This window comes from Balaenoptera physalus (genome assembly GCF_965194825.1).
Source record: "Balaenoptera physalus genome assembly, chromosome: 4".
Classification (NCBI taxonomy): Eukaryota; Metazoa; Chordata; class Mammalia; order Artiodactyla; family Balaenopteridae; genus Balaenoptera; species Balaenoptera physalus.
The window spans coordinates 137,986,111-138,007,172 of NC_138891.1; the positions used below are offsets into that span (position 1 = coordinate 137,986,111).

Here is a 21,062-nt window from a genome sequence, read left to right on the forward strand (position 1 = left end):
TTTTTGTTTTGCTTTTTGGCTACAGTTGCAGATATGGGTGGTTGGGTGATGTCTGTCGTGGGGAGTGTGAGCTGGGTGGGTCCTGGGCACAGGTGGGAAAAGGAACGGGTTGCTATTAGTTTGAGATGAGAGACGTCATGAAGAAGGTGGCTTTGGGGGGACGTTCAAGTATGACTTGAGAACCCAGTGGGGCTGGGATTGTTATTCTGAAAGTTAGGACTGCGCACAAGGCTGGCCGAGGGAACTGGGCCATGCTGGGACGTCTCCAGCTACTTCCAGTGTGCTGCGGACCGTGCTGGGATGCAGAACGGCTGAGAACCACAACTAACTTGTCACACACATCTGTCCCTTCCTCATCAGTTCCCTCACGGATGCTCTAAGGGCAGCAACTCGTCTCCTGAGTTCCTTCCGCAGCTCCTCAATCTGTGTGGCTCCGGTTGGTGCTTAGAAAAAGACACAGCGAAGGAACTCAGGTGTGGGCGAATGGCCCTGGGTGTGGACCCGAGCCCGTCCCTGTGTCCCTGGCAACGGGCTTGGGATGACAGAGATGGGAGCATTTTGTGGCTGGGCGTTTGGAGCAGGGGTTCAGAAGTGTCTCTTAAATATCACTGATTGAGGATTGACAACCCAAATCCACAGTTTTATTTATTTATTTATTTAGTCTCTTCTCTGGAAATAACTGTCTTAAACAAGATCCTCTTTAGTTCGGGGTCATTCATAGGCCCTGATCCTCTTCTTTTTAGAGGTTTCCCACTATATCTTATATACTAAAATGCACCTACATTACCTATAATTTTATGCTGGGAGTTTTTGAAATTATTTTTATAATTTTGCTTTGGGGATGATTTGGCTACAAGTCATACATTTAATTCACAACTGCCTTTGATTTCTTGATATTGATCGTGTATTCTTGGGCAGTCTTGCAGAGAGAGAAAATGTAAACCCCCAATTCTGGTAAAATATCATGATATTTTTAGGAATACTGCATTCAGCAATGAAGTGGACATAATGTTATGTGTTGTACCCTTTTGTTAAAGCTTGATTTTCTCTGGAACAATTCATTCCTATTCTGGGCTGAAGTGTGAAAGCTCCCAGGCCGGTGGCCCTGGCCTGTGGCTCCTGATGGACAAAAGAGCCCTTCCTGGGCCAGAGGGCAAAGTCACAGGGACACTCAGTGACTCAATTGAAGTATAAAGGTATCGATTCATTTAAAAAAATTTTTTATGTTTTAAAAAAATATTTTATTTATTTATTTATTTGGCTGCCCCAGGTCTTAGTTGCAGCACGTGGGATCTTTTGGTTGCGGCACGCATGATCTTTAGCTGTGGCATGTGGGCTCTTAGTTGCAGCATGTGGGATCTAGTTCCCTGACCAGGGATCGAGCCCCGGCCCCCTGCATTGGGAGCGTGGAGTCTTAACCACTGGACCGCCAGGGAAATATTCATTCATTGAATATTGCTCGAACTCCAGCACTTGTAAGCAACAGGGTGCTTGGTGAGAAGACAGACACTGCCCCTGCCTCTTCAGGCACGTGGAGTCACCGCACTAGTGACAATTAGGCAGGGAGGCTAGGCTTGGCGCTCCAGCCCTCCCCTCCCACCCAGGACCCTCATCCTTGCTCCTCCCACCTGCCATCAAAGTCCGCCCTTAGATCTTTTTAAACTCTAAGGTATAAATGACTAATAATGGTTTAACATTTTGTCCCTCCCAGGAGGTATTTTTGAGTCTAAGGGATAAAGATTTAATAGTGAAATTTCAAGCACCAATCAGGGTGTAAAGGAGGATTTGGGGAAGGAGGGTGGCGAGCATTTTCCTAACACCCCCAGTCATTTCACTGAGTTAGGGCAACCTCTGCCCTTATGGATACAATGGAAGCCAGTAGATATTTCAAATTAAATGGCTGGAGGGATGATGGATAGATGGATGATGGATGGATAGGTGATGCATGAATAGATCATGTTTATTCTATCTCAACTGGCCTTTGAAGCTTGATTCATTTTTTTCATTCCTCACAGAGCCAGGCTAGGGTCTGACACACATTAGGAAGTTGGTAGAAGTTTGTAGAATAATGAATTAGTAAAAGGAATGTTATAATTTTCGGTTACTATTTTGGGTCCCCTTTGATTTGAGACACACACCAGCAACTTGAGTCTGAGTGAGTGGATTCAGATATCTTGCTGGGATGGAGGCCACTGTAAAACTTGACCTTGCTCAATTAATCGACAGCATAACCTGTCAGACACACAAGACTTCCATGGAATCCTTTCTGTGTGGTTTCATGTTAACTCTGCAGAGGTCCGACTTTCAGAGAATTCCTGGTATTAATAATAGCAACGATTACAATTGTACTGAACTCATCGTGGGCTAGTTTTCATTTTAAGCACATCACATATGTTTACTAATTTTATCCTAAAAACAGCCCTTTGCTTTAGGTACTACTATTAACACCTGCCCACCAGTTTTATGGATGGGGACATGGAGGCTCTGAGAGGTTAGGTAACCTGCTCAAGGTCATACTAAGTGGTGGAGGTCGGATTTGAACGCAGGCAGATTGACCTCAGCATCTGGGCTCATATCACTACAGAGTCGGCCCTCGCTATCTGTGGGTTCTGTATCAGCAGATTCAATCCACCATGGATCAAAAATATTCGAAAAAAAATTTTCCACAAAGTTCCAAAATGCAAAACTTGAATTTGCCATGTGCTGGCAACTATTTACATAGTATTTACATTGTATTAGGTATTATAAGGAATCTAGAGATGACTTAAAGTATACGGGAGATGGGAATTCCCTGGCGGTTCAGTGGTTAGGACTCTGAGCTCTCGCTGCCCAGGGGCCCAGGGAACTAAGGTCCCACAAGCTACGCAGTGTGGCCAAAAAATAAATAAATAAAGTATACGGGAGTATATGTGCGTAGGTTATATATGCAAATTCTACACTGAGCATCCTCGGATTTTGGTTTGGGGGGGAAGCTGGAACAGTTCCCTGCAGATGCCAAGGGACAGCGGGGTGTGTGCCATGCTGAAGGTTAGCTGGCAGCTGCAAGCTCTCCTCGAACCCCCGCTACAGCCTGCGCAGCGCAGCTTCACCCACCCGTCTGCACGGACAGGCGGAGTTGTTTCTGACTCGGCTCTGCCTCCATCTCAGCTGGGTTCAGGGGGCCTGTGGGGAAGCTGAGGCCCTTGCCGGCTTTGCATGTCATAGCCCTCAGGCTGCACCGTGAGCAGGGTGGCGTCGCTCGCTATCAAACCACGGATCTGCCTTCGTAGGAACTGCCCGGCTGGGCCTGGGACTGTTCCCAACCTTCTTCTATCTGGGGTCACAGGGTCTGCATCCAGTGAGGTCCAGAGAGCAAAGCGCAAGGCAGCTGCCCCTTCTGAGACCTGTCTGGAGCCACCCGGTGAAGGACAGGGGGATTCTTCTCTACTTATGGGCAATTGGGGAGCACAGGTCAGCCTTGGAAAGGAAGCCCCCATCTTTGGTTGAAAGAACATGAGCTCAGGTTTGGTGAGGATGTGGCTGAATGAGTTGATGGACAGCACCTTGTCCAGCACAGGGATCGCCGAAAGACAGTTTCGTCATCCCTTTGTGCAGAGGGCTGTGGTGGGCACCAGGTTGCTAAGGTGCTGGTTTGGGGGCTTGGGACCTTTTGGAGTCCTGGCATTGATGATGGCCTTATCTGGGGCAGGACCATCTTGGTGGCGGAGACTCCTTCCCTGCCTGCTGTTGGCTTAGGTTGGACGAGAAGCCAGGACCAGCCCAACTGCAAGCAACGAAGAAACAACCGACCTCAGGGCCATCCCCATCCTGCAAGGGGCAGAGGGGGCGGGGACAGGTACCAGGGCAGGGCCGTATCCATCGCAGGGATGGGCACTCTCATCTCATCACTGAGGAGGCCTCACGACTTGCTGACCCGCCAGGTGGAGGAGGGTAAGGGCAAGGCCGACCGTCCTTCTCATACACAGTCTGGATTTAGAATTGGGGGCCTAGGGCTATTTTGCAGAAAGATATTTTCTTTAGGAAAATACTATTTGGTGGTGGTGGGATGAATTGGGAGATTGGGGTTGACATATATACACTAATATGTATAAAATAGGTAACTAATAAGAACCTGCTGTATAAAAAAATAAATAAATAAAAATCAAAACAAAAAAAAGAAAATACAATGGAACTGTCCCACAGACAAGTGAGGTCAGAAGAGGGTGAGAATCTGATCATTTACATGTGAATGTCTGTTAGATTCTGGATTTGAAAGCTCCATATTTTGGGGTTTCAGATTGTACTTCCTGACCTAAAGAATGAATTGCAAAATCAGACTTGGAGGAGTATTACTTTTTCATCAAGTGAGTAGCCTTAAAATTTGGCCAGTATATTAGTTTCCTGGGGCTTCTGTAATAATGTACCACAAACTGGTTGGCTTACAATTACAAAAATTTATTCTCACAGTTCTGAAGGCCAGAAGTCCAAAATCGAGGTGTTGGCAGGGCCGGGATCCCTCTGGGACTCTTGGTAGAATCCTTCCTGCCTTTTCCAGCTTCTGCTGGTGGCCGGCAATCCTTGTGTTCCTTGTCTGGTAGCTGCATCCCTCCAATCTCTGCCTCTGTCCTCACATGGCACTCTCCCTGTGTCTCTCTCTTCACATGGCACTTTCCTAAGGACACCAGTCATATTGGATGAGGGGCCCACCGTCCTCCAGTCTGACCTCATCTTAACTAACTACATCTGCAAAGACCCTATTTCCAAATAAGGTCACATTCACAGGTCCCAGTGATTAGAACTTGAACATATATTTTTGGGGGGTTCAAAATTCAACCCACAAAAGCTAGTGATGTACGTGGCTCACTACTTACTACTATTTCTGTTATGTGGAATGAGACTGATTTTCATTAGGACCAGGAAAATCTCATCTGTCAACAGAGACTTGAATACAGCTTGAATCGACAGAACCAAAGACGCCACAACAGTAATTGCAGCAGTCAAATGCACTTCCAAATACAAACCAAAAGGAAGATGCTCTCCTAATCTCATGCTTTGTTTTGTTTTCTGAAGCTGTCCCTTTGGCTGCCTTGGGACACCCTCTCATCCTGAGATAAATGACAACAAAGTGACATTAAAGGTAAACCAGGTAACTGTCTGGAAATCACACAGCCTACCTTGGAAGAATCCCTCATTTCTCATCAACTATCAATTATAATATTTGCATGTTTCTTGCAATAATCCTTCATAAATGACTAATGTCATTAGTCATTATAATAATGCTTCATAGCCCAGTTAGAAAGAGGGTCAGATAGACTTTTACTTAGTAAGGACATTTCCAAATAGAGAATAGAAAATTTAATTGATGGCAAATGTACTTAACAGGCAAAAACAGTGGGGAAATGAATTAAATAGGTTCCAATTTACAGTTTTATTTGCAAAAGTGAGGTATATCTTAGTTCAGGCAGGGCCTCTTTGGGCTGTCAGAGCATAAATATGTTGGCTAATGCTAGTCAGCTGGTATGAGAAGTTTCTAAAATTCAAACAGCACATTTGTGAAACAGGACCCCAGTTTGACTTATCTGGTGTCCATAATTTAGCTGACAACAATGTCAGCAACAGACATTTCAACATAATCCTGTGTTTGCTAATTGCTCTTTTGTACTCTGGACACGGGAAGATTTAACCTTTTGGACGAGATAGATACCAGTAACTTTCCAGTCAAAGAACCAGGGATCATCTGATAAGTGACAACCAAAACATTATGTCTTAAACTATAAAGAGGTCAAAAGAATGGAAAGTGGGCACTCAGAGAGAAATCTGTACACCCAAGTTCATTATTTATAATAGCCAAAAGATGGAAATAACCCAAACGTCCATCGATGGATAAATGGATAAGCAAAGTGTGGTCTCTCCGTACAGTGGAATATTATGTAACCTTAAAAAGGATTGAAATTCTGATATATGCTACAATGTGGATGAACTTTGAAGACATTATGCTAAGTGAAATAATCCAGTCACAAGAGGTCAAATATTGTACGGTTCTGCTTATATAAGGTGCCCAGCGTAGTCAGATTCATAGAAACAGAAAGTAGTGGTGGTTGCCAGGGGCTGAGGGAGGAAAAGTGTGGGGAGTTAGTGTTTGGTGGGTACAGAGTTTCATTTGAGGAAGACTAAAAAGTTCTGGAGATGGATGGTGGTGATGGTTACACAGTGTGACTGGACTTGGTGCCACTGAACTGTACACCTAAAAGTGGTTAAAATAGTTAAGTTTTATGTTATGAATCTTACCACAATAAAACAAACACACAAAAGAAACGAGAGAACATACTGGTCTGATTTTAGCCCTTCTGTGTTGGGCCACCCCATCCAGTGGTCTTGGAGCAGCCCATTAGTTTACATGCAAGGAACTTCACTGGAAAAAACAAATGTTCCCAGATATTAATCCACATAACACTTTTCTCCTATCTCTGGAACCGAGCAGGACCCTATGGGACCTTCCCGGGACAGACACCCCTCCCCCTTTTCCTCTGCTTTAGCTCCTCTCTGAAGCACCTAGATAACAGTCTCTGATGCACATTTCCTGAGTTGTTTTACAGATGCTACAACCACCACCAAATGGAAGAAATTAACTACTTGATGTCCATGAGCACATAGCCCCCAGCCGTACTGGAGCCTGAGGACGGATAAGGTTAACCCCTGTGACACCACCCTGTTACCTCACCATCAACCAATCAGAGAGTTGTACCTGAGCTCATCACATACCCTGTGACTCCCCTCCCTCACCTGGGCTTTAAGACGTCTTCCCTGAAACCCATCGGGGAGTTCGGGCTTTTTGAGCACAAGCTGTCCCGGACCCCTTGTACAGCACCCCACAATAAACGCTGCACTTTCCTTCACCGCAACCCGGGTGTCCGTAGGTTGGCTTTACTGCGCACCGGAGGATTCGGTACTGCCAAACTTGGTTCGGTAACATCTCTCTTCTAGCTAATTCTGAGAGCCAAATGCCAAATCCAGATCCTGGCCCACCTGGCAAGATGAACCACTGTCAGAGGATTTAAGGCCACGAGACTGTGACCTTCCCGCAGCAAATGCTTCCTTCCTCGAGGGCGCACCGTGGCTGCACCGTGGTTACGCCGCTCAGCCTGGGGCGGGCGGGCCCGGCAACCCAGAAGGAGGCAGCATGGAGCCGGGATGCCGACTGCAGGACCCAGTGGGCGGGTAGCATCTCCTGGGGCTGGAGAAGACCACCAGGCCGTCCACCTGCCATTCTGGACAAGGGCCCAGCCAGCCCTGGACGCCTCCTAATCACGACCCCTTAACACACAGAAAGTCCCCTGGCGCCAGGTGTCACACCTCCGGGGCGCCTCACGCCTTGTCATTTACTAAGTGCTCTTCTACAGAGTGTTATTTAATCATGCAGACACCTCGGTGAGGCAGCTATTATCATGGTCAGGCATCTGATCCAGTCCTCACAGCCGGTCAGAGAAAGAGCCGGGCCTCTGATCTAAGCCCGCAATTCTTTCCTCCACAAGCTGCTGGCCCAGTGTCACCAACCCTCCCTCCGGCTGTTAGAAAAGCCAGTTGTTACGAGCAACCGGGTTCAAGGTGGAGCTCTGCTAGCGGGCGCCGAGAACCTCCATCGAGATTCGCTGGATGAACACGTGTGGATCTCAGCAAAGTCTCCTGAAAGGTCTTCCCTCCACCCGCGATCCTAGCTTAACATCCGTCACAGCTCAGGGACTGGGGTGACTTGGCCGGGGCCTAGCTTGAAACACCTTCAAAATATCTTGGTTGTCCTGAATCAGGCAGCACATGGATGGGAAAGTCAGAGGCTCCTGAGACACATTCAGATTCTATCAGGCCCTTTTCCAAAGGGCGAGGAATACTGTTGAATATTCAGTTTGATAAGCTGGGAGGGGTGTTTGTCCACACTCTCCCCTCCACCTCTGCTTCCTGCTCCATCCTCAACCGTTTCCACACATGCACGCACGCACGTGTGTGCACATGCATACCCATGGACACATGGACACACGTGCAGGCACACACACACAGACCCACACTTTTTCTCAAAATGACTTTTGGCAGCAGCAAAACCGCATCTTCCCAATTCCCTGTAACTAAAGTAAAAAAGGAGAATAACTCTGAGCCAGAGAAAGAGCTTCCTTTCATCATGGGAAAGCAGGAGGCTGCACGCCCTTCACCATTTTCAGTCCCAGATGCTGGTTGGTGGCTCCCCTGGGCCAAATTATCAGGGCCACATGGGGACCACAGGGCACATTTCCAGTCCTTGAACGAGGGACCCCCTCACAGTCTCCTTTCTAAGGCCCGTGTCCTAAAACAAGGCGCTTTCATTGCTGTCTTCGGCGCTTAGTAGTCCGGAATCTCCCTCCTCAGCCAGAGGCCTCTTCCATAAAGAGATTCGCCAGAACATAAGACCGCGTGCATGAAGCTTGCAAAGGCAGAACGGCAGGGAATGTTCTGTTTCAGAGAGTCCCCGAAAATAAAGAAGGGGGGCCAATGTCAAACTTAACGCGATCATTTTAATTTCCAAGTGCTTTGGGATTTTTTCATGTTGGTTTCATGGAAATTTACATCTGTGGTAAAGACTGTTTGCTACAGGATCTTGCTGTGTTCCTTTAGCTTGGTAATAAAAACCGTCTGCCTGAAGTCCTTTTTGGAACAAGAAGGGGTATAAACAAATAATCAAATGGTCATGGAAGACCAGGGGAAGGGGGATGGCTGTTTCAGAAGGAGTGGGTGTGAATCCAGAGCAAGTGCTAAAGGCCAGTATTTGCAGGAGCTGCCGACTTCCGAAGGGATGTGTCCGGACAGTATGAAAACACACACTGTATTCAAGGATATATGGTATGTTTGGGAGGATGGGTGAGGAGGAAGAGGCACCACTCTCTTCCCAGGCCCCCATTTTGTGCTTGGGGTTTTATCACGGGAGTAAGAACGCTACTAGGAAGCACTAACCCATGAGTCCCAGCAGTGGACTGAATAGTGTCCCCCAAACTCATGTCCGCTTGGAACCTCAGAAGGTGACCTTGTTTGGAAACGGTCTTTGCAGAGGTAATTAAGTTCAGATGAGGTCATACTAGATTAGGGTGGGCCCTAAATCTAATGGCTGGTGTCCTTAAAGGGAGAGAAGGGACACACAGAAGAGAAAACCATGTGAAGACAGAGAGAGAGGTTGGGGTGATTGCACCTACACTCCAAGGAAAGCTGAGGAATGCCAGGAGCCAGCAGAGGCTGGCAGAGGCAAGGAGGGATTCTCCCCTACAGCCTTCAGAGCCTTCGGGGAGGACGGCCCTGCTGACGCCTTGATTTTGGACTTCTGGCCTCGAGACCTATGAGAGGATAAAGTTCTGTTGCTTTAAGCCTCCTAGTTTGTGATGATTTATTATGGCAGCCCCAGGAAACGCATGCAGCCCCCTTTCTGGCTGGGAACGGTTTAGGCTGGAAGGGATTGGGCATATTAGGACCAAGAACGTGGTCCAGCCCTTGGTCCCTAAGTTAGGAGCTGAGGTCCAGGGCAGAACTGATCTTGAAATAATCGTTGTTGAGCTAGTTTTTTGTTGTTGTTGTTTGTTTTCCTTCCACCAGAGGAGAGATGGAGACTCTTCTGGGCTCAAGGAGTAAGAAGACAGCCTCAGAGTGACCTTCAGGGTCAGCTCCACGGACAGGCAGGGTCACCCTAAAAGCCCCAGCTGAGTTGGGGGTCTGCGAGTAGAGACGGCTGCCCCTCTGACTTCCGATGAGGCAGGGCATGGAGGAGAAGTAGCCAGAAGGACTAGCTTTGGCTTCTGATCTCCAGGAGAGGTTTTTATGTCTCCGGCAAGACAGTGTTCTTGAAGGCCAGGCATTGCAAGAGATAATCTTCAAAATTCTTTTAGCTCCTATTACTATGTACAGATCCAGGCCCAGAGATTTGATCTCTGAGGTTCTTATAATCCAGAACACTCAGGACATTGCGTGAAAGTTTCTGCCACGAGGAATAGGGTGGATGAGGATGAGAAGGGAAGCTGAGGAAGGGGAAGCCAGTGGTCACATAGTTTGCCCCATTCCCCCCAGATTGAATGTTCCAGGTGGGAGCCCAAGGAAGATGAGCTTTTCTTTTGCTCCCTGTTTGGAACCTTGGAGGAGATGACACCCATCCCAGTACGGAGGCACGTGGGTGTTGGGGAGCCCAACGTGGTTGCAGGGAGATGGGGTGAATGCGTGGGACCAGGATTCCTGGATGCCTTCATCTCCTCTGCAGCATGGAGGGGACCCAGGGATCCTCTTATGTCTCCCACGTCAGTGCAGCATGTAACCAAGGTCTGCTGGGAGCCAGCGGCTGTGAGGGGCCCACCTTGGCCAGGGATGGAGTGGACATCCCACCAGACCTAGGGGATCTCCAACGTGACTTGGTCACACGTGAGAGCTCCCAAGCCTAGGCCCTCAGACCCTTGCCTTTAGCAGGGACATCAGCTGGATGCCCAGAAGGCCGACCCAGCCCACATGCCTCTGAGTGGATACCTGTCAGCACACTCACCAGGACCAGCACAGCTGCCTGGCAGAAGGGGCCGGTGCAGGGACGGGACAAGACCCGCAGACCTGTCTCCTCCCCATGGGGACCACGAGCTTCCCTGCGCACCGGCTGCCACCTTGGCTATGAGGGTGGGGAGGAGAGAACCGCACTGATGAGAGCTGAAATCTACCAATAAGTATTTCCTAATGGAGCCTGTTTCCATAGAAGGTGATTGTTTCAACCAGAGGACCCAGAGCTAATATTAATGACAAATTACTCCCCTCTGCTACCCGTGCGAGAGGGGCTCACGCGGAAGAGAACGAAGGAAGTTCTGTGGCTCCTGCATTCCTGACGGCGGAAGCGAGTCTGAGTTCTCACCGCCTTGGCCATGGAAGGATGAGGGTTACGGCTGAACTGTGTCCCTCCCCAGATTCCTGTGTTGAAGCCCTAACCCCCAGCAGCTCAGAGCGTGACTGTATTTGGAGATCGGGTCTTTACAGAGGTGACCAAAGTAAAATGAGATCATATGGGTGGGCCCTAATCCAATATGATTGTTGTCCTTAGACACAGGTTACAGAGAAGACACACAGAAGGAAACCACGTGAAGACAGAGGCAGAGATTGGAGGCATGCTGCCATAAGCCAAGGGATGGAAAGATCACCGGCAATAATCAAAAGCTGGAAGAGGCAAGGAAGGGCTCTCCCCTGGAGCCTTCAGAGAGAGCGTGGCCCTGCCGACCACTTAATTTTGGACTTTCAGCCTCCAGAACTGTGAGAGAATACACTTCAGTTGTTTTAACTCACCTAATTTGTGGTACTTTGTTCCTACAGTCCTAGGAAGCTAAGATACACAACTTTATAGAGATCAAGCTTTCGGAAGGCTCTCGCTCCATCTAGGCAGATTTAGAAACGTTTCCCCTGAGGGCAAATTCCTCCGGATTTAGACCACGTGGTGAACTGGGGGCACAGGAGGTCACAGGGCACCTCCCCGAGCATCCCTCGCTCCCCCTTCCTGGTTTAAATCATCTGACCTGGAGCCCAAAGAGCAAATGCTTGAGTCCATTCAGGGCTCCCTCCCGTCTGATGAAGAAGGAATCCCGGGAAGGAAGGAAGGGAGATGGCAGAGAACACAGGTTTTCTTTGCTTTCCAACAGGCAGTGGCCCCGAGCCTGTTTTCTTTTCTCTTCCCTTCAAAGTGATCTTTCATCTCTCCAATAACTCTTATCTTTCAGCAAACTCAAGCAGGCCCAGCGCGAGCTGTGAAATTACCGAACTGCACAGGTTTTGCACAAATCATCTTAAAGGCCTGACCTAAGCCCAGGAAAGCCGGAACGAGGCCGAGAAATCATTCCTTATTTCACCTGTCACTTTCACTGCCCCCACAGGGGTCCCAACCACCTGGAGGCACCTGCATGACCCACCCTCCAAGGGCTGAGTTACGAGCTGCGCTCCAGGTCTGCTGCCAGTAGCTTGGATGTTATTCCAGGAGAACCATGGCTGCGGCGGCCTCGTCAAGGCTGTGGTTTGATTTCCTTTGCTGCTTTCAAGGTCGTTTCGAAGGAAATGGGTGGAAGTGATGGTACTCCGTGGTGGTGAGTCTTAGTCTTGGCCACTGGAGGTGACGGCACAGAGTGACGTTGTGGACCGGGAGGGGATGGCTTTGTGAGCCGGGAGAAGTGCGAGCAGAGAGAGAAGAAAAACAGGAAAATAACAATAACAATAATAATAATAATAATGCCTTTTCTCTGGTCCTGGAGGATTCAAAGTTGACCTTTCCTTCTCCATGGAATTTTATTTTACATCTCTTGTCTGGATTTAGCTATTAAAGACCAGTAAAACAGCTGATGGGAAAAATACTCTTGGTAGCAACTTCGTTGAGTACGAGAAGAGGCTTCTAGTCCTGAATTGGACACGTGCACTTATGTTCCACAGACACCTTGGGAGTATATGCCATGACTGAGCACTGTTTTGGGGATGGAAATGTGAACATGGATAAGATGGAGAGCAAAGCCTTCCTCCGGGCGACCCGGGAAAAGACACAGGCACAGGAAGCAGCTGTAGCATCCGGCAGCCCCCAGAGAGGTGGGATCGCCCCTTAGCAGGGTCCTTCGGCTCCATAAAGAGATGGTAAAATGAGCCTCGGTTGTGCCCTGGGACCCGGCTGGCCGCATCTGTCCGGGCAGTGTCAGCCCTGTGCAAACGTGGGCCTCGTGGGAGCTGAAATCCAACCAGGGCCCCACTGGCCAAGCCTTGTTCCTGCCCCGGGGGTCACGTCATTTTCCTCTAAGTGGCTCACTCAGCAGGGGCACTTTTTTGCAATTCAGCCACCTGGACAAAGGTGTCTTTTTTGCAATCCATCCTCCTGGATAAGGCACCTTTTTTTCCACTTTGCACAGCTTGGGGCACGTGAGTGGCCCTGATCTGACAGAAGAGTGGCCTTTGTGCAGCTGCTTTTAGGAAATTTCACCGAGGGAGGGCGAGAGAGATGATCTCAAGGATGGGAAACCTTGAGAAGTGTGCGACGTAACACACTGGTTTGCGGGGGCCAATGAACCCCTCAACTCATGGGAAACTAGTATTTAGAGTTTTCGTGTGAATGAGGCCATTCTGTCTTCAGCTTTCTCCAATTTTGATTTTATAGGGGAAGTCCAGGACTATAATCTAGTGAGGAAAATGAGGGCATTGTGTTTTCTCTTTGAAACGACCCAATGCCTGCACGGGAAGACAAGGCCTGCTCTTACCAATCACTTGGTACACACAATAACCAGAAAAATCCTTTAAGTTCTGGAGGTGGCTCAGAAACCTTGCCTAAGCACTTGGCCACTGTGTAACTGTTTTGTTTTGCTTTGGTTTGGTTTTGGCCGCATCGTGTGGCATGCAGGATCTTAGTTCCCTTACCAGGGATCGAACCCATGTTCCCTGCATTGGGAGAGTGGAGTCTTAACCACTGGACTGCCAGGGAAGTCCCTCACTGTGATAACTGTTTAGGAAACACATGCAAGAGGGAATCAGAAGATGTGCATGGAATGCAGAGCGGGGCAGCTGCTGTGTCTACCTGCTTCCTCCTCTGAAAACTTTGCCCCGTGTCTTCCTTGGACGATGATGGAGGGAAAGGCAGCGACTGCCGGGCTCCCTGGGGCTCCAGCCCGGTCTCAGCCGACTCTTGGCCATCACCTGGCCATCCTGCACTCCCTAGAGACCTGTCTACAGCTTCTTTTCTTCCTCAAGCCCCCTGTATTAGTTTCTTAGGGCTGTCTGACAACCACAGATGGGGTGGGTTACAACAACAGAAATGTATTCTCTCACCCTTTAGGAGGCTGGAAGTCCAAAATCAAGGTGTGGGCAGGGCTGGTCCCTTCTTGTGTGTTCAGAGGGAGAATCTGCCCATGCACCTCTCCAGCTTCTGTGGATGGCTGGCACTCCAATCTCTGCCTCTGCCATCGTCTTCTGTGTCTGTCTGTGTGTCTTTTCTCCTCTTATAAGGACGCCAGTCAGAATGGATGAAGAGTCCACTTTTCTTCAGTGTGACCTCATCTTAACTCTGCCGATCGCATCTGCAATGGCCCTATGTCCAGATAAGGTCACATTCTGAGAGTCTAGGAAGGACATGAACTTGGGGAGGGAGACACTGTTCAACCCAGGACACCCCCATCCTCCACTGACACTGAAATCCATGGAACTCAATCCATCCGTGGAAGCTCCCAGCCTCACAGCTCACCTGGTCTCTGACTGTGCCTGTTCCCGCAGTTTCTCTTCTCCTCTCCAGAAGAAGCCCTTCTTTTCATATTACGCTCTAAGAAATCCATTTGAGCTTTACCTATTTAACCATCTAAACTCCTGCCCCTGACTTTTCACTCTGTCTCCTTACCCCCCGACACGCATCCCCCCACTGTCGATGTGGTCGCCAGTCACCCCTTGTCCTAGACCCCGCCCTTCTCTGCTCTCAGTCTGCCCAGCCCCGGTCAGGCTGCTCTCCGGCTTCTCCTCCCCGTCCCCTCCTTCCAGCAGGGCCCATCCCCGTCCTCAAAGTGCAGCTTCTGTCCCCCGGATGGTGGAGCCAGTGCACAACAGGCCTCAGTTCGCGCTTGCTGCATCGCGTGGGATTCCTTGCGTCGTCGCCGAACTCTCTAAGCCGCACTCACATCCCACGTTTCCAGCACCTGAGAGCCTTGACAAACCCGGAAGTTGCTCCATCCCTGACCTGCTCATGGCCTCATTGGTTCGCTGGTGTTTCCCTAACAAGCCATCTCCCCAGCTAGATTTTAGGCTTTTTGAAGACCAAGACCAGGACCTGTCTTTGCTTTGGTCCTCCTGGCATAATCCAGGAGCCGAGAACACTCAATAAGTTTTCGCTTAGAACTTGACAAATGCAGTCATTTTGCTTTACGGGCCTGGGTGTCCACAGAGAATTACTTATTAGGGGTTGAGTCAGTTTGGGATGTTAACACGATCAGGATTAGAATTTAATTGTTGTATAGGATGTGTTTAGAGTTTCTAAAGGTGGGCCTTGGGTCTGCCTGTTTCAGAGCCTGCAGGATTGCTTGCTAAAAGGTAGGTTCCAGGGCCCCGACCCAGATCTGTTGATTCAGAATTTTAGGAGGTAGGTCCGAGAATTGTGTTTTTAGGTCAGCCCTGGCCCCTGTCCCCCTGATTCTTATGCATGGTAAAGTTGAGAATCACTGATCTAGACACGTGGACAATAAATATTGATTCTAGATGGGCTAGCAGAGCTGAAGATAAACTAGTGACTTATTACAGCTCATAGAGCCGGCTGGGGCAAAGCCAAAAATGATTCATTGCTTCCTAGGTGACCAGTCGCTTCAAGGGCCACCGTTGTCTCCCGAGGTACAGTGACATTTCACAAAATCGGGGGCCCAGTAGGAGAATCTGGGGGGGTCTTTGGAGAGACTCCTGGGCAGTGCTGAGCCCAGCCACAAACAGAGTGTACCTGTCTTCCCATGCTGGTTCCCCCCCTGCCACACCCCCGCCCCAGGCAGAGAATTAGAGCGTGCTGTTCAGGGCTAATGTTTGTCTTGCTTTTGGAAACACCTCAGGGCAACTCAGGATAGGTTTTCAGAGTGGTGTTTGACTTGGCTTGCCTGTAAAGTTCCCGCTTTTCAGTCTGTTTATTGCAAGTTAGCACACGGCCCCAGATGCGGGAGCCTAACGCTAGTTCTGACAGAAACCAGGGGGCAAATGAAATAAAACACGGGGAGGGCTGGAGGGCGCTTCCCCGTGTCCGCTTCTTGGCCTGGAGCTAACCTGAGGTCAGGGTGGGCATTGGGCTTTGCAGCCTCCAGCCTGTGCTGCCCAGTGAGGCCTTGGAACTCTGGGGCACATGCAGCCACTGCCTGCCCGACACAGGATCTGAAGGGTTATTTCCCAGGAAGGAGATGTATTCCATTTTTAGCTCCTATTTTGCTTACATATTTTCTCATCTTTTAAAAAGTTCAACTGACTTTCAATAGCTGGTCCCTCTTGATGTTTACTCTCAAGTTTCAATCTGATGCCACATTACATGTGGGTAATAATCACCATCACCGTGCCAGCTATTCCATTTACATCGTTTCGTTTAATCCGCACAAAATTCTATGCGGAGTGTATTATTAGATCGCACTTAATGATGAGAAAGCAAACTCGGAGAGATTGAGTGGCCTGAGGTGACCCAGCTATTGACTGGGGAGGGAGCAGGGATAGTAGTTCCAGGGATCACGCCTTCTCAGCAACAGGAGGGCTCGCCGCTTGGTGATGACCTACCCCAGCCAGAACCTTCTTTCCTTGCCTTGAAGAAGGAACAAACAATGGTTTACTGAGGGCTGAAAGATTTCACCTAAGTCTAGCTCCTATTTGCATTAAGCGTATCAGCCCAGTTTACATCAGCAAAATGAAAATTGAAGAAAGTTATGGGTTTCTAGTGACATGTCTGCAGGGCATTAAAATACACTATTAATGGGAGTTTCTGTCCGTGTCACATTTCTTTTTCACAAAAGTGGAAACATGATTGTGATTCACTAGTGTGGGTGGTAGAAAGAGTTTGAAATCCAGTCAGAACATAAACAGAACCCTTGGGATGTGGCCACCATCCTCCGATCCAGGGAGGGTCGTGCTGGGTGGAATCTGGGACATTTGGGGCCGAGTGAAACTAAACCGGAACTTGTGGGCTTTAGGGAATGGGCCCACGAACTCCCAAATTTCCTGCTTGAAGATCCTCTTCTTACTCTTTCCCTTCCATAGTTTCTACTGCGTTGACATGGACGCAGCTCTCCTGTTCCAAACCCACAGGGTCACTTTGATCGTCAGAGACTTCAGCCTCTGTTAATCTCTCTTATCAGCAGCCTGGCCTTCGTTCAAGGACCCATGGTTCTCTCTACTTGAAGGGACACACGGTAGACCCCAGTCAGTCGCTGGCCCTGGGTAGAGGCTGCTTTTGGTGGAAAGAGGGATTGAAGTGAGAATATTTTAGGACTATGTCACTCAGGCCTTGAGAGAACACTCGAGGATAGGAAAAAAGAGTCCTATGAATAAAAAAAGCCCAGTTATTGATTGAATCCAAGGAACCCCAAAGAAGCTAAGCTATTGTTTAAACATGGATCTCAGTTCCTAGAGGCTGGACGAGGCAGGCTGGAAGGGGTTAATGGTAGTATGCAGCCTTGAGTATTCTGGAAAACACCATCTTCTGACTTTTTGCAATGAGCTAAAAGGACTAAGAAGAAACCACCATGAATAACAGTAATTGCTCTTCTATTTGCTGCCCATGGTGCGTTTCATGTTTACAGATTTTAACTCTAATATCTGCAGTAGCTGACCTTGGTGTTATTATCCTAAGTCTGTGTACTGAGAAATAAGAGATTTGACGAGTTCAGTAATTTGTACAAGATTATAAAGTTAGCAATTGGTAGGGCCCAGAAATGAACGAGGTCCTTTCTTCTCTAAGCTGTCTCTCATGAAATATTGTTCTCATCCCTGCTGTGGCCTGATGGGGTATCACATTCTACTACTGCACTAGCCAGAAGGTCAACAGCAATTATGCCATCCCTGTAGTATGCTTCGGGGTCAGTCGCGGAATTAGCAGAGCTCACTCTCAGCCAAGAAAAGAGTATTCCAAGGAAATGATATCTTAGACTTTTTTTTTCTTTTGGTAGACATTCCTTGAGAGGCTTATGGTATATTAAAGATATATTACTGTGACATCTTGTAAATTTTATAGCTACTGTTTTACACTTATTCAGCATTCCTGATCTCCGTGTGGTATTCACTTCAAATAATATTTTGTGAGTCAGTGTGTAAGAATCAAATGCAAGTTGTACGTTATTTAATGATATGCTAAATGATGATGTCTTTAGGAAAGAATTTTTCTTGAATACCATGGTTGTAGCGTTATCCACTATTGCTTTAAAAGTAGATTTTCTTGGCGTTCATAATTATGATAGTTATAAGAAATGAGTTGTTTACTGTAAAACAAATACCAAATATTTCTCAACTATTAAAAAATCCTTATAATCTCAAAAGCATCTGACTTAAATGCAGGAAAAAGTTCTCAGCTCAGGCTGCACGTTAGAATTTAAAAGCTTCGGACGCTTTTACAAGCTCCAAATGTGTCGGCCTCACCTTTAGACCAATTAGACAAGATCTCTGAGAGGTGCTGTCTGGCTAGGTATAGTTTAGAAAATTCTGCAGGCAATTCTAAATGTGGCCAGTGTTGAGAACTACTGGGCCTAAGCAATAATGAATTTTTAAATTCATGGCATTAGGTCTGACTAATATCAATGCATTAGTGTATCGTAAGGGAGAAAGATCTGCATTATGCTTTACAAGTAAGAGTTTTGAATGTAATGCAATTAAAATATATGTGGTGAATATAATACATGCAATAAGTCAATAAGTTACAGATAAAAGTAGATGTTCAATAATATTACTGAGAAGATGACTGAATGAACATCCTGCAAAGTTTCATATGAAAAATCATATTTTGACAAAACTAAGATGTTATCAATTGTAAGACAGAGTATCACTGAGAAAGAAAAAGTTTTAATTAAAATGTGATGTGCCATATATTAAAATCCACAACTCAACTTCAAAAATGTTCAAAGTGTGAAAAAATCTGTCTTATAATTAATGAAATACAGTACTTAAAAATTATTGTTTTTTAATTTTTCTGCCGGCTACTCCATCTGTTATACCACTAATGTCCACTAGATGCCGCTGTGATCTGCTACTTCAGGTTCCAAAAGGAAATCGGAAAACCAATTTTCTGAGTATTTAAAATTGAAACAGTCTGCCCCTTTAAAGACAAAAGACTTTTAAAATCTCATATTTTGAGGGGTTGTTGTTCATAATTTCCCTTCTATTAAGATCCATCCTAAGTATCTCACAAAGTGTAAAATTATTTAAAAAGTGAATTGAGACGTTTTAAAGGCTTGATAGAAAAAAACTATCGCTTCCCTTTTATCCGTATCCTTAGATTTCACATCTCGCTTTTCTGCAGCGGGTTATAGAGAAGGGGCAGTAATACTGATGGGAAGGTTGATGTTTGACTTAAATCAGATTGAAAGTAAAATGTGAAGGAAAGAATATGATGTCTCCTGGTTTGTAGCCAGCAGATTAGGGGGCCCTGCACACAGGAGTTACTGCTTCCCACACAGGAAAAGCTGGGGATGGGGAGGGGACCGGGGTCAGTGGGGCAGAGCCCTGAGCTTAAACCCAAATGCAACGTTAACCGTGGGGACTGACCCAGGGCCTCCATGGCTGAAAACCGGGACAACTTCCCTTATTGGATGAGAATCCCTCTCCCAGCAAAATGATAGAGGCCTTAGGGTGGAAAGGAAGCCTGCAGAAGCTTCTGGAGATATGCTCTGAGCAGTGCGACTCAAACTGTTCCCCATCTCTCCAGTGAGATGAGAACGGAAACTGGGGGTAAACATTTCAAAACACTTTTACAGCAAAATATCAGTAAAGTAATGTTATGTCTGTTAAATGTAAGAAAAAGAAATTGGGCTTGTGTTTTGTATGTCTGTTTTTTTATTTCATTTTTCTAGTAATTCAACTTTTCTAATATTTTGCAAAAGTATCGGTCCATAACAGATTGGAAATTTAAAATAAAAAGAGTAAACCTTCACCTCAGATAGCTTGAGAAGCACTGCAGAAGCCCACCCTGAGCTGCCAAAGGAGGGGACCCCAGAACTATGACCCTACCAACCCCCTTAATAATTTTCTAGTGGACAATACAGGCAGAAAAGGACCGAAGAACAGGAGCACTTGGATTGTGAAGGATAGGATGACTAGAGAGGTAAAAAGAAATCCTAAAACAGCACACCTCAGGGAGCCCCAGCCTCTGAACCCACAGTTGGCAGCTCACCCCAGAACCCCCCCAGCTCTACAAAGGCTCAGAAACCCTGCATCATCACCCCTGAGCTGGTCCCTTTGCCCAATGCACACACACAGCAAATTGACCTTGGGACAAGAGGAACTCAGGGGCTGCAGTGAAAAGAAAATACAAAACCAGTCAGAATTGCCCATATCTTATATATTTAGCTTCAGAAGAGAAACGCAGAGAGAAGTCCATGGTTAAATTCTTTCCTGGCTTAATCCTGCCCAAATCAGTGGGCTTTGATGGAAGGGAGGCTTAATGCACCGTCCATGTCCATTTATGGATAATTGAGTTGGCCATTTTGTTTCTCTAAAAACTGCCCTGTTGCATTATCATACTGTCGGTGTCTTTTTTGGAAAGCAATTTGGTAATAATTATCGAGGCGTAAATTGTGACTACTCTTTAACCCAGCTGTAGAAATTCATCCTACAGTGATACTCTTAAAGCATGCAAAGACGCACAATACAATATCCAATACTCATTGACTCTTTGTGGGAGAAAAAAAACACAACTAGATAAAAGCTAAATGCCCTTGATAAGAGACTAGCTAACAGATAGCACCCATAAACTGGACTAGGACACCCCACTGAAAGTAAATGCTTCTCAAGGTTCTAATGTGCAAAGAGTTCCAAGATACAATTTTAAGTAAAGGAAGCAAGTTGCAATCCAGTGGGTACGGTATGACCCTATTTGCGTAAAAAAAGCAGCACATGCACTTTGATCATGTAGAGAATCCTTCCGAGGCTGTATCTGTCCACAGGGGTCACCTCCGGGAAGTGGAGCTAAGGGTTGAGACTAGGGAGAAGCATTTTCATTTCTAATATCACGCTCTTTTATGTGGTTTTGTTTTTTCAAGTAAAAATAAGTATTAATTTAATATGGAACAAAGCGTCTCTTGCAGAATATCAAGAGCTACAAGAAACGGCAACAAACATCAGTCAGCCAAAGATATATCCTGAAACGAGGGGTTGCATAAAACAGCCATGCCCTAAAGGTCAGGAGAAATTGGCTGACGCCGACAAAGACGAAACCACAACTCCTCGATTGTCCTCACCCATGACTGCTGAATATTTTTAGTGACAGGCAGTATCAGCCTGAGGGGCTGCATAAAACCCAGCGGACCTCGTGGCAGGGGACCCAAGGCTCGCAGGCATCAGGACCGCCACCAGGTGACAAAACCCAGAGACAACTGCTCGAGGATTTA

The 21,062-nt window shown here is 47.2% G+C and overlaps 1 protein-coding gene across 7 annotated transcripts in view; it reads right to left on the reverse strand.

Moving 5' to 3' along the window:
* The window catches only part of CLDN14 (claudin 14), a 103,359-nt gene that overhangs the window by 19,285 nt on the left and 63,012 nt on the right, over positions 1-21,062 (reverse strand). Inside the window, exon 2 of one of the 7 annotated variants that reach the window (XR_014262704.1) lies at positions 14,180-16,273. The exons of the other annotated variants lie outside the window; for them this stretch is intronic. The gene's annotated coding sequence lies outside the window, so the exon portion shown is untranslated. Of the gene's footprint in view, positions 1-14,179; positions 16,274-21,062 lie in introns of those variants that run through there. 7 annotated transcript variants of the gene reach the window in all.